This window comes from Balaenoptera physalus (assembly GCF_965194825.1).
Source record: "Balaenoptera physalus genome assembly, chromosome: 9".
Classification (NCBI taxonomy): domain Eukaryota; kingdom Metazoa; phylum Chordata; class Mammalia; order Artiodactyla; family Balaenopteridae; genus Balaenoptera; species Balaenoptera physalus.
The window spans coordinates 104,355,954-104,371,196 of NC_138888.1; the positions used below are offsets into that span (position 1 = coordinate 104,355,954).

General features: G+C 34.5%; 1 long non-coding RNA gene across 1 annotated transcript in view; it reads right to left on the reverse strand.

The window, feature by feature from the left end:
- The window catches only part of LOC309666668, a 28,760-nt gene extending 14,714 nt beyond the window's left edge, over positions 1–14,046 (reverse strand). The window contains exon 1 of the long non-coding RNA XR_014267223.1: positions 737–14,046. This is a non-coding gene — a long non-coding RNA (uncharacterized lncRNA). The remainder of the gene's footprint in view (positions 1–736) is intronic.
- Between the last annotated feature and the right edge of the window lie 1,197 nt (positions 14,047–15,243).

Here is a 15,243-nt window from a genome sequence, read left to right on the forward strand (position 1 = left end):
TTATTTCCCTAGTTCACTCCTTGTAGGGTGGCCCTAGGCTTGAAGCATCCTGCCACTAAAAGTTACTGCTCCATGCACAGTGGCCTTCTCCACATGCTCCTGTTTTCTGGTTCCATTAACTGTTCTCTTCTCCAACCCTTTTAAGAAAGAATAGTAGTAGTCTATGCATTATTGCATGTGATTTCTCTTGACTTTGTGCACACTTTATATTAGCTCCTTCGTTAAACTCTCTTTAAATTATTGTAATTAGAATGTAGCCTTTGCTTCTTTTTGAGAACTATGCATAAGGGATGTATGGCTAGAACTAGTAGTGTCCATGGGGATAAAAATAGTATTGTTCAAAGATGGTGAAGTAGGAAAACCCTGAGCTCACCTCCTTCCACGGGCACACCAAGTTTACAATTATATACAGAGCAACTATCAATGAGAATGACCTGAAGATCAGCAAAAAAGATTTACAACTAAAGATGTAAAGAAGAAATCACAACAAGATGGATAGGAGAGTTGGAGATACAATAGAGTCAAGACCCACACACCCTGGTGGGTGACCCAAAAAAGTGTAGAATAAATAAAATTACAGAGGTTGTTTCCAAGAAGTGAGAGGTCTAAGCCCCATATTGAGCTCCTCAGCTCAGGTGTCCTGCACCAGGAAAACAAGCTCCAGAACATTTGGTTTGAAGGTCAATGGAGATCACTGTTGGGAGAGTCAAAGGGCTATAGGAAATAGAGACTCTACTCTTAAAAGGAATACACAAAATTTCACATGTTCTAGGATCTAGGGTAGAATCAGTAATTTAAAAGGAGCTTGGGTCAAATCCACTTGCTAACTTGGAGAGCCTCCCAGAAAGACAGAATACTAGGACTCACTTGGGGGACATAGACATTGGTGGCAGACACTTTTGGGATCTCATGCTACCACAAGGACACTGATGTTGACAAGCGCCATTTTGGAATCCTCCCTCTGGCTGTTAGTATCAGGACCTGCCTGTACACACCAACTATTCAATACCAGTCCTGGGACCCCCTCCTGAAAAACCAATCAGCTATCCAGGTTGGACATAGCCCCATGCATGAGCAGATCAGCTGCTGTAGGATCTCCTAAGCATCCAGAAGCCATGGGACCTGACTTCAACCACAAGGGGCCCAGGACTCAGCTCCACCCACCAGTGGGCTGACACAAACACTGTGACTTCCAGAACCCTGACACTAGAGACCTCAGGACGTGGCACTGCAAATCAGTGGGTCAGCACCAGCTCTTCAGGATCCCCAGGGTCCCAACTTGGCCCACCAGTAATCCAAACCCAACTTTGAGGCCCCTTAGGCCCTACAGCCAAAGACCACAGAAAGCATATCCACTAGTGGGTGAGCACTAGCCCTGTGACCTACTAGGCCCCAACCCCACCTACATATGTGGCAGCACCAGCTACTAGACCCCACCAGATCCCACAACCAGCCATGTCGGAAAATATCCCCACACACCAGCAGGCTAACACTAGTTCCAGGACCCCTGGCTCCATAGCCAGCCACCTTGGGACCTGGCACCACCCACCAGTGGGCTGACACCAGCCTAGGACTCCCTGGGCCATGGAGCCAAATGTGCTAGGAACCAGCCCCCCACCCCCTCCAACTAGGAGATGGCAGTTATGCAATAGGCAGATCCTGGTAACCGGATGGATTGTGAACCAGCTATGCTTACTACTGCACACATAATACTCAGCCCACCACAGTAGAAGGGCCTACACAGCCCACATAGAGGGCAACCTTACAGCATATAGCTATGGTGACCAGAAAGGAGTATGCTGCTGGGATGTATATGATGTCTATACAGATATCTGTGTTGGTTCTATACACTAACAGTGAAGTATCAGAAAGAGAAATTAAGAAAATAATCCCATTTAATATCACATCAAAAAGAATAAAATACTTAGGAATAAATCTAACTAAGGATGTAAAATTCCTGTACTCAGAAAACTCTGAGACACAGATGAAAGAAATTGAAGACAAAACAAATGGATTGGAGGATATGCTGTGCTCATGGATTGGAAGAATTAATATTGTTAAAATGACCATACTACCCAAGGCAATCTACAGATTTCATGCAATCCTACCCAAACACCATGGTGTTTTTCACAAAACTATAATAAATATTTCTAAAGTTTGTACAGTATCACAATAGACCCTGAATATCTAAAACAATCTTGAGAAAGAATAACAAAGCTGGAAGTATCACACTCCCAGATTTCAAACTATACTACAAAGCTACAGTAATCAAAACAGTATGTTACTGACACAAACAGACACATAGATCAATGGAACAGAATAGAGAGTGCAGATATGCACCCACATATATATGGACAATTAATCTATGACAAAGGGGGCAAGAATATACAATGGGGAAAAGACAGCCTCTTCAATAGATGGTGTTGAGAAAACTGGACAGCAACATGCAAAAGAATCAAACTGAACTACTTTCTCACACCATATTAAAAAAAAAAGAAAAAAAAAAAAACTCAAATTGGATCAGAGACTTAAATGAAAGACCTGAAACCATAAAATTTCTATAAGAAAACATAAGCAGTTCACTCTTTGATGTCTGTCTCAACAATACTTTTATGCATCTCTCTCCTTAGCAAAGGAAACAAAAGCAGAAATAAACAAATGGGACTACATCAAACTGAAAAGCTTTTGCACATTGAAGGGAACTATCAACAAAATGGAAAGTCCACTTACTGAATAGAAGAGGATGTTTGCAAATGATGCATCCAATAAAGGGTTAATATCCAAAATATACAAATAAGTCATGCAACTCAACATAAAAACAATGTTAAAAATGGGCAGAGGACCCAAATAGACATTTTCTAAAGAAGACATACAGATGGCCAACAGGCACAGGAAAAGATGCTCCACATCACTAATCATTAGGGAATGAATATCAAAACCACAATGAACTATCTCCTAGCACCTGTCAGAATGGCTATCAACTAAAAGACAACAAATAATCAGTGTTGGTGAGGATGTGGAAAAAGGGAACCCTTGGGCACTCTTTGTGGCAGTGTAAATTGGTTCAGACACTATTGAAAACGATATGGAGATTCCCCACAAAATTTAAAAAAACAGAATGACTATATGATCCAGCACATCCACTCCTGGATATTTATCAAAGAAAACAAAAATGCTAATTCAAAAAGATATATACACCCCTATGTTCATTGCAGCAATATTTACAATAGCCAATGTTTGAAAGCAACCTAAGTGTCCATCAATAGATGAATGGGTAAAGAAGATGTATATATACAATGAAATACTACTCAGCCATTAATAAGAATGAACTTTTGTCATTTGAAACAACTTGGATGGACCTAGACGGTATTATGCTTAGTGAAATAAGACAAACAGAAAAACAAATACTGTTTGCTATCACTTATATGTGGAACCTAAAATCAAAACAAATGAACAAACTTAAAAGAAGAGAAACAGAGTTAAAGATGCAGAGAATAAACAGGTGTTGCCAGATGGGAGGGGTGCGGGGGAGGAAAGAAATAGGTGAGGGAGATTGAGAGGCACAAAGTTCCAGTTACAAAATACGAGTCACAAGTATAAAATGTACAGTGTGGAGAATTTTGTCAATAACTATGTAATATCTTTGGTGACAGATGATTACTAGACTTATCTTAGTGATCATTTTGAAATGTATAGAAATATCAAATCACTATGTTATACCAAGAACTAGTGCTATAGGTCAATTATACTTCAAAAACAAACAAGCAAACTCATAGTAAAAGGGTCCAAATTTGTGGTTATCAGAGGCTTGTTGTGGGGGGAGGGGGAACTGGATGAAGGTGGTCAAAAGGTACTAATTTCTAGTACACGATAAATATTGACAAGTACTAGGGATGCAATGCACAACATGATAGATATAATAACACAGCTTTATGTTATACATGAAAGTTAAGAGAGTAAATCTTAAGATTTCTCATCACAATGGAAAAATAATTTTTTCTACTTCTTTAATTTTGTATGTACTGAAATGATGGATGTTCACTAACCTTACAGTGGTGCCCATTTCATGATATGTGTAAGTCAAATCACTATGCTATATACCTTAAATATACACAGTGCTATATGTTAGTTATATCCTAATAAAACTGGAAGAAAAAATAATATAATGTCACTATATAAACCTTTTTCTGGGTCCATAATACTATATCTTAGACAGTGGATTTCAGAGTTTTGGTTTTAATATCATTAGTACACTTTCTTCAAACAAAAGCTTTACTCAGAAGCCCAATATATAAAATCAGTGGAAGCAAAGCTACTCTGGTTGGAGCAGCCCTCCAAACCTGGCTGGCCCATCACAGCTGACTTCCATCATCAGCTAAAGCACTGAGGACCATGGTCTAAAATAACGGCGCTACCACTGTTTACTTCCTAGGTGTGTGTGTTTTATTGAAGGTATTAATTTTTGTCTATTACACTATGAAATATTTATCAAATAAATGTTTGCCTCCCATTAAAAAAAGTGAGAGTGTAAACGTTTTTCTTTTCTTTTTTTATGTTAAATACACGTGCACTTGATATCTTGTTTACTGTGGGAAGTCAAAGAAAAAGGAATAAGAGAAGAATTTAAGATTTAAAGGCTCAGAGAAGTCTTATTTGAGTTTGCATAAAATAAATATTATTTTCTCATATAATGTGAGAAAAACGTACACTTTGTACACAGAAACACAGACACACACACACGCACACATTCTAAAGAGAAAGTACCGACTATTTGAAGATACCTAGGAAAAAGAAAACATAAATCATACAATTATGATTTTCCAGTATGGCTAATTTTTTCATGAGGCAGAACAGAGGCAGGGGGAAAGAGATCAATGGCAGATTCCAGAGGCGGAGAAGCTGGGTTCCAATGCAGGCTCTGCCACTTAGTAACTGTGTGATTGTGGCCAAGTTACTTTCTTGCTCTGTGCTTCCTCTGCTGTCTACATGGAAATAATAGCAGTGCCTACAAAGGGTAGGTCTTTGGAAAACATTTAGAACAGTACCTGATACATAATAAGCATTACGAAAAGTGTATACTATATAAATATATGGTAAGGAATGAAGCAGGAGAGGCCACTGGGACAGAATCAGGATGACCTTAATATAAAGATAAATTTTATTCAGAAGAAAATGGAACAGCCCTTCAAGATGTTTACTGATGTAAGTAGTATTATTGATCTGAAAATGTTTGAAGAATCACTTGTGACTCACGGGGTCAATGAATCTGAAGCAGGAGAAATTTTAAAACGTTCCCCATTTGGGAGATTATTACAGAAAGCGGGTGGACATGAGGGATGGATTTTAAATACATTTAGAGAGCAGAGTATGTGATCTAGTAATCGAGTAGCCATAGGAGGTGGAGGAGAAAGGGATGTGGGTCGTCTAAGATGTTCATAGGGATGCTGGTGTGAGTGCCTCAGTAGATGGTGGCAGGACACATTGACATAGAGACTGCGAGAGTCAGAGCAAGCACAGCCTACCTAGGGAGTATGCCAGTGTACTGGGCCGCCAAATAAAAAGGCAAATCTTCACCTGTATTAATTTATTCAAATTTATGGAATTAAAGCTTTATTATAAGTAAATTGTTTATTTTCAAAGGTGGGCATTTTCATGGAAAATACTGCATATGAAATAGTTTAAGATGAACAAATTATAAATAGAGTGCATTAAGTTCAGATATTTAAGCATTGAAATAATGAGTAAAAAGAGATTGTTTTAATTGGTCGTTGTTTTAAGCTATAGCAGATATTTTAAAGTAATTTTCTTTTGCTGTACTCTCAAATTTTCGTGGTCTTTGTTCATAGAAATGGCAACTAGAAAAGTCATAGTTTTGAGATCACAATTTCTGACAAGCCAGGTAAAAAATTAAAAGAACAATTAATGTTAATAAGGCTTGTGAATATAGCATTACTTAAAAAAAAACAACTAAACCGAGTTCCAGATGTAGAGGTAAGAAACAGAATTAATATTTAACTTTGATTAATATTCCAACCTCTAGGTAGCAGCATTACAAAAGAATTTCTTGTAGACCCTATTCAGATATTCTCTTTGCATTGAAGCACTCCACCTTTTTTTTTTTTTTCTTTCTGTTAAGATTTCTTATTCTTCACGTTGGCAGTTCTCAAAAAAAGTGTGTGCAATCAGACTGTTATATCAAACACTTCTTGACAAAGATCCTGGTTACATGACATGATTATTTCTATAAACTTTTAATTAATTAATTAATTAATTTGGCTGTATGTATGGCATGTGGGATCTTGGTTCCCTGACCAGGGATCGAACCCACATCCCCTGCATTGGAAGCATGGAGTCTTAACCACTGGACCTCCAGGGAAGTCCCTTCTGTAAACCTATTTAAAAACCTTATAGAATGTGCAGAATTCTTGTAAGAAGAAATCTGTAATAAATATATATATATATGTTATATATATATATAGTATATATAAACTAAGGTATAATAAATACACACTAACATTAACATCTAATTTATCTAAAATATAAAAGTGTAAGGATTGGGATCATGTGGCCACTGTTTTATGGTAACTGTGAATGGGGAGTAATCTTTGGGAATTGTATAAAAATTAAAAATAAAAGAGTGGTGGTGGATGTAGCCACGTGAAACATATCCAAGAATGTGTATGGCAGTTTAAAAGATTTATTTTTCCTTTAAACAATAGTGTATTTTCAAGCGGCAACAGATACACTTCACTATTAAGTACACTTAATGTCATTGAATGTCATTAGAATAGCTTCTGTTAGAAACCATATAGCTGGTGAGTCTATAGGTCCAAGGACACATTATATGGGATATAGCCAGTTCTCAAAATATTGCGTATGACCCAAACTACTGGGGACATTCTGTGCATATGGTGAAAACAGATATATTAGAAAAGATATTTCTTAAATGGAGTCAGATTTCACAAATCAAGTGACTTAATATTAGAATAAATTTGCAATTCTAGTAGTCTTTAAGAAAGTATATCTGACATCATTACACGTTTTGATAGTCACTGAATACCCTTTACATTATTCTATGATAAGCATGGCACTGAAATAAAGATATAAAGAAAGCATTAGAGAGGTTAAACTCCTCCTTCATATAATATGTATACTCTGCACCCTCAATTCAAAAGAGAAAATTATGGTCTTAAAAAAGGACATTTATATGTATATATGTATATATATATAGATATATATATATATCTGTAATTCTGGTCAAAATAATAGTGAATAATTTATGCAGAAATCCACGCATAACAGCAGCTATAAAATATAAAGAAAACTCTCTCTGTGGACCTTAAATGAAACAAACAGATAAAGCAGATTGTGGAGGTAGAAGCCAGAATAGGAAGTAGACAATGGTGTCTGGAAGTTTAACTCCTGTGAAGGGAAGAGAATTTAATGCTTGTGTGTGTGGCTGAGGAGTGGACCCAGTTTATCACCTGGGCCAAAGATTTACAAAATGTGCCCACTACTTGAGACTGTTCCTTTCTACTTGTGACCAGATTGTGCACAGCCCCACACAATGGGATAACAGAGCACTGGCTTGTGGAATAAATATGCAATAGCCCTACATGATATTACAATTAACTTACCAATATATGAATATTTTTCTCCTTAAGACTTGATAGGAAGGGCAGAGAGAAAGGAAGACTAAGAATGAAGTTGTTATAGAATCAGGTGCCACTGCTCGCTGCATACAAAATCAATACTCACAAATGTTGATAGAAAGGAAAGATGCCTTTAATCAGAGTGCTGGCAATCTGGGGAGACGGTGGATTCAGAGTCCTCCCAAAACCACCTCCGAAAATTCTGCTCAGCCATGAACGCTTTTAAAGGGAAACAGGGAAGTAATTTCAGTTATCATTGAGATAGAGTGTCAGAGTTGTCACCGTCCCCTACCATGTGCAGTCATGTGTGCCGGCTTGTCAACTCCTCATGATCTTTCTTTAGATGCTATCTTGTTCACACAGTTTGTTCATGAGATGACTGAAGGGGAAGCTAGGGAAGAGATCTGGTCTTCTGTTAATTGATTATTCTTTATTTCTACTCCTTTGATCTATGGAAAAAAACAAGAAGTTAGGCAAAGTATTGTGTGATCAAAAGAACTGAAAGGTGTGACAGGGTCATAGATGAGTAGAGCATGTGGGTGCCTGGTTTAAGTTTAGTGACAAGACAAAGGGCCTCTGGCAGAGAGTTCCTGACCAAAAAAGCTTTTTCCTGCCAAAAGCTGCTTACAAAGTCACCAAAAACAGAGGAATAGGTAGAGGGAGAGTGGGGAAAAAAAAGAAACTACCAGAAAAGATAAATTTGCAAGCTAAAATTTTAAGAAAAATAAAACAAAAAAACCTGTTATTAATTCCAACAAAGTCAATAAAGAATTCATTCCTGAGACAATTACAATTATAATACAATTTTATAAGGGCAGTTTATAAGTGTGTTTAAGTCATTCAAAACTAAAGAAAATAATTACATCCATGACTAAAGACAGGAGCTTATGAACAAAACAAACAGTATAAATAGGAAACATATGAATATGAAAAATATATAAATAAAAATGAAAATCATAAAATACATCAACAAGTGAGCTATACCGTAGAGTGCATTCAGTAAATTAAGCTTCAAGTACACATTTCATACCAATTCTAGAAGTAAAACATATAGGAAATGATGAAAAGGTAATATTCAAACAGGTATTATCTGGAATTTCTCTTAAATTAAGAAAGATATGTGTACTTAAAAAAATACATAAAGGAAAATAAGTATGAAAAAATTTAAACAAACATTACAAAGAACTGAAAGACAAAGCAAATGAGAAAATACTACAGGCAAATAAAAAGAAAATTTAGAACTGTTTATGAAAAATGACAATAGATTTTTAAAAACTTCTACATTCAAAAATAGTTTCCACAAGTCATTAAAATACCAGCTTCAATTCTTAGGGAAAATAAGATATATATCTTTCAAGACCTAAAGAAGTATATGAAAATATTTTTTGGCATACTCATACAAATATACATCTCCTCTGAAAGTGTTGCTGAAACAAAAGTGATCAAAGAAAGCATGCGTAGCAAATACTTAATAAAATATGATAACAAATCTATTAATTTTAAATGGTAATGATAAATTTACAGTTGGATTAAGAATGGCAAATCTAAAATACTATTCAACAATATACTCAACAATAACAAATAAGATCCAGGAAAGCATCAACCTAAATGCCCATTGACATATAAGTGGATAAAGAAGATGTGGCATGTATATATATGTACACACACACAATGGAATATTACTCAGCCATAAAAGAATTAAATACTGCCATTCACAGCAACATGGATCGACATAGAGATCACCATACTAAGTGAAGTAAGTCAGAAAGAGAAAGACAAATACCATATGATGTCACTTATATGTGAAATCTAAAATATGATACAAATGAACTTATTTACAAAACAGAAACAGACCCACAGACATAGAAAACAAACTTATGGTTACTAAAGTGTAACTGAATCACTTTGTTGTACATCAGAAACTAACACAACAGTGTAAATCAACTATACTTCAACTTTTAGAAAACTCCAGGAAAGGATAGATAAGTTAAACATCTTTTGGTGTAAAAAATAGTTCAGGTAAATTATTAAAGAAGAAAAATCATCATAGGAAAAAGCATATATTAACATATAATAATTACAGAGAAAACACTGTAAACAAATACAAAACAATACTTAGAAATGGTTCAAATATATTGTCATAGTAATTTTTAATAAATTAGTAACACATTAAAAGCAGAGACACCAAGATTTTAAAAGAACTTATAACTGACTTATTTCACTCTTAGAAGAGAAAAATAAGAAACAGTAAAATTTGAGCAATAACTCATAAAGAAATGTACAGGCTTACAAAGCCTAAGATTGTAATATATTTTAGTGTCTTGTTATTTTATTTATTGCAGAAATTTACTGTATGTGTGTGCTTGTACATCGTGCTACAAACCTAATTGCTTAATTTCTCTAACTCCACCTCAGCTTATCTTGAACAGGGAGTGTTATTAACTAAATTAATAATTTAAGAATCATAGAAAACATAATTAGAAATTTCCAATGTCAATTTTAATTTATTGCTGTCTCTTTGAAGTTAACCAGTTATTTAGGTCATATTGTTCCCTTGACTCATCTTATCTTTAACATAATGTTTAGGGGAAAATTAGAAAAGCTAAGTAATACCATTTTTTTTTAAGAAAAGAAATACAAGTGTAAACATCCAGTCTGGATGGAAATTAAAAGAAAAAGTAAAATTTGAACAATAGCTTATAAAGAAATGTACAGTTTTATAAAGCCTAAGTTTGTAACATATTTTAGTGTCTTGATACTTTATTCATTGCAAAAATTTACTGTATGTGTCAGCTACAACTTCATTTAAAACTATGGTCACAACATTAATATCTCCACAGGAAGAATACTAGTCATAATATTGATTTTTATCTTGCAGCATAGCTTACCATGGTATGTTTCATTTATTTTCTAACTTATATTAATTGCCCTATTTATCGTGTGAAAATGTCGCTTTTATGAAGTATTCTGGTGGCCTAAGGGTCCATATTGTTTTTCTGATAATGCTATTAAGCTGCAAATGGCAATGTAATATGTTACAATTTTTCAGTATGTCAAACTTATGCAGAATTATATGTTACCTTAAACAATTGGATTCTATTTGCAGGTGTCTGTATGTCTTCAAATAATGAAAGTTTTGTAAAATGACATAAAATATGCACATAAATTGGGAGTCATACTCAAATTATTGATTTATAGTATATCTCATGCTTGTTCTCCTGAAAGTACAAATATGTCTGTGCTCAGTTTAAACAATTTATATCATATAATATATATTAACAAATAGTAGAAGTGCCATGTAATGTACAAATGCATAAAGCTATATGAATCAAGGCCAACTAATTGGATCTAAAGTGTTAGTATCTTTTTCAAAATTAGTATGCTAGCAATATTTATACTATGGCTTATAGAACTAATCCACAGAAGGTAATCTCCAGACCAGAAGCATCAGCACCACTTGGGACATTATTATAAATGCAAATTCTTAGGCTCCACCCCAGACTTAGTGATTCAGAAACTCTGAAAGTGAGACCTAACAATCTGTATTTTTACAAGTTTTCCAGGTAATTCTGGTATGTGCTAAAATCTGAGAAACAATCCTTTATTCATTTGCTGGGCTTACATTAGTATAAATATAACCCTAGGTGCAGCTAGAGAGATCTTAGAAATGAAAGATACTAGAAAGCCTCGTATCTGACTACATCAAATGAAACAAAACTACAGTATGCGACATTTCAAGGTTGTACAGCCAAAGGACTGTTTCTCACAAGACAATCTTTTTACTGGGAAATGTTTTCCAATTAAGATCATTACAGCTAAATAAGTGAATAGAAGTCCTGTTTCTATTTTCTCAAATAACGTTGGCAGATAGTTCACTTGAAATCAAGATTCACTTTAAACTTGAGTTCTGAAAATACAGCCTACAAAATGAGCCAGGGTAGAAGCAGGGACATAGTATATTAATAGATCCTCATGTATCTAGATGCTCTTTTTGGTGACAGAGATCTTTATTAACCCTTTGATTCCATGTTTTCTCACTTCCTCTTACCTTTAAATATATCTTTTCTTTACCTATTTACACTTTTCTGTGCTATCCTCTTGCTTGTGTATACCTAAACAAAAGCCTTTTCATGTACTCCAGCTACTCACAGTGGAGTCTTGGAATAACCACTACAAGCCAGATAAACACACATACAGCATGAAGTTTAAAGCTCCCCAAATGAATAGGCAATATTTTCTTGTCAATTATTTGGCTTCAAGTTTTCCTATTTAAACTTGAAATTATGAAGACTTGGTTACTGCATTTTATGCCATTAAATTAGTCATTAGCATTTATGATACCTTATGAAATTATTTCCCTTTACTTAAATTAAATTTCCTAATTGATTAATAATCATTTTCTACCCACATCTTGGCCTATGGATTTTAGAAATGGACATAGTAAATCCATAAATTCTGATTCTTGCTTAGTCTTATTTGACTTGCTGACTTAGTCTCCACTTATTTATTGAGCTTTGTTAAAATCCATTTATAGCTTCCAAAGAGTATCTCCATCTCTCCTTTCCTGCGTCCACAATATGAAAGTGAATAAGATGAATATGATAACAGCACATAGCATATCTACATGACCAGAAGAAAGTAAAAGACTCTTCTGGAAATGTATTATCTATGATACAAAGTTCATTATGCTTACTTTACAGGTGATTGTATTAGACTCTAAGTGTCTCTGTTTCATGACCCCTGGGATTGCAAACAAGGTAATGCAATAGACTGGAAAGTTTCCTTTTTAATCTGAAAGTTATCTTGCAGTAATAGGGTTTTCTTTTAGGATATTAAAATGTGTTAAAAAGCATGCCTGCAGAGACCACGCTGTGCATAGAATGAGCCACATCATCCTATTCTATTCAATTAGATATGGTAAGAAACATAAACATAACAAATGAGACTGTGGAATATGCAAACAGCTTCAAGGAGAAAAATAGGAATGAGAAAACTGCTAATGGAAAACAAGCACTGGAACTTCTGCAGAAGATCTAATCAAGTGGTAATAATGTTATTATTTAAAAAGTAGTATCAAATAGAGTCAAACCTTCAACTTTCTCAAAATGTAATGAATATCTTTTTTTCTTGTTAGGTGTTTAAAGAATCATTTTCATAGCCTTAAGTGTCACTTCACTTAATGATATGTTTTGTGTATCTTCTCTTGACCCACTCATGTTTAGGTTATCTTAACTTTAGTAGAGATGAAGCAGTATATATTGTTAGTATAAAAGAAGTAGAAAAGCAGTGTGCTCTGCAGAATTTCACTGAAAGATTGCTGTAAAAAATGTGGTGATTAGAACAAGACAAGAAGGCCTACTCTCATAACTTCTATTCAACATAGTACTGGAAGTCCTAGCTACAGCAGTTAGGCAAGAAAGAAAAGTAAAAGGCATCCAAATCAGAAAGGAAGAGGTAAAATTGTCACTGTTTGCAGATGACATGATCTCATATCGAAAAACCCCTAAAGACTCCACTAAAACTGTTAGAACTGATAAATGGATTAGGTAAACTTGCAGGATGCAAAATCAACATAAAAAAATAATTTGGGTTTCTATACAATAACAATGAACTATTTGACAGAGAAACCACAAAAGCAATCCTATTTTGCATAGTATCTAAAACAATAAAATACCTAAGAATAAATTTACCCAAGGAGACAAAAGTCTTGGACACTGAAAACTATGAGGTGTTGATCAAAGAAATTGAAAATGACACAAAAAAATGAAAAGAATTCCTGAGTTCTTGGATTGGAAAAATTAATATTGTGAACATTTCCATACTACCCAAGGTGATCTACAGATTAAATGTGATCTCTATCAAAATTCCAGTGTTTTTTTTTTTTTTAACATGTTTATTGGAGTATAATTTACAATGGTGTGTTAGTTTCTGCTTTATAACAAAGTGAATCAGCTATACATATACATATACATATATCCCCATATCTCCTACCTCTTGAGTCTCCTTCCCAACGTCCCTATCCCACCCCTCTAGGTGCTCACATAGCACTGAGCTGATCTCCCTGTGCTATGTGGCTACTTCCCACTAGCTATCTATTTTACATTTGGTAGTATATATAAGTCCATGCCACTCTCTCACTTCATCCCAGTGGTACGTTTTTACAGAAATAGAAAAAAAAGTTGTTAAATTTTTTATGTAGTCATGAAAGACTCTGAAAAGTCAAAGCAATCTTGAGAAAGAAGAACAAAACAGAAGGCATCACACTTCCTGATTTCAAACTATATTATAAAATTATAGTAATCAAAACAGTATTATATTGGAATAAAAACAGACACACAGATCAATAAAACAGAATCAAAAGCTCAGAAACGAACCAATGCATATATTACAACAATATTTAAATATTATATGAAAATTTACTAAAATGCATAATTTAGATGGAGGATGGAAAGTAGCAATAATATCTGTCGGTTGTTCTTGTTCAGTTTACACACATTTCGTCCAACACAAAATATTATCTCATGTGAAGAGAAGTCCTGATTTTGGACATAGATTCAGAGATCTGTGTCATTAAGTTTGAAGTATCCCTGTATATTTTATCTATGGCTTCAATAATCAAGAGTCAGCAAACTTTGATACAACTAAGGAAACAATGTAAATACTTCTCAGTTAAATTCAGAAAATATGTTTTATGTTAGTCATCTGGATCTCAGTAAATTATGATCACTTTTTCTACAGTAAAATCTCTGATAGGTCTGATGAATCTTCTATAGAGAAATGGGAAATCATATAATTCTGGCACAATAAAGTCATATATATGTGGCAATAGGTAAATCTGTGAGGGCTGCTTCTTATATCCCCCATTTGAACTGAGCACAAGAGTCCTAGCCCATGACTCTGTCCTTTTCTAACTTGGATGGTTTCTTATCTCAAACGGTCATGAGCTGGTCCATCCTCAGAAGCACAGGCACCTTTTCAAGACAGGATTACAGTGCTTATCTAAACTGCTCTGACTCTAGCAACAGCCAGAAGTTTTTACTTCAAATGCATGGCTTTTATGTCTACAGATAAAATTTTCAACACTGGTCTTGATTTGGTTCTAAATCAATGAAATGAGAGTGGAAGCATGATAGAGTGTATTTGGATGAGGTTTTAGAAAGAAATCATTTTCTTCCAACTGTACATCTAATAAAACCATGTAATAAATTCTTTCTTTGCCTTGCTGACAGGGTCATCTTCCAGAAAATTGGGAACATAACCAAGGAACTTCAATTTTTACTTAATTTTAACAAAAAGAAATACTGCTTACTGAAGAATAGGGATGAGAAATTTGGGGAAAAAGTATTAACTTTCTTTGTATAGTCATAAGAACTATTGTACTACTATAGTAATAACAGTATTCTACTATTCTTTTCTTCAGAAAAGGAGATTTTTTTAAGTTTTAAGAAGATAATGAAATAGTTCTGTGGTAATAGAATAAAATAATACATAGGATTATCAGAGGTTAGAGGCAACATGGAAAAGTGATTAAGAGCACCTTATCATAGCCATACCATTTAATTTACTAATGATATAACTTTCTGCATTACTT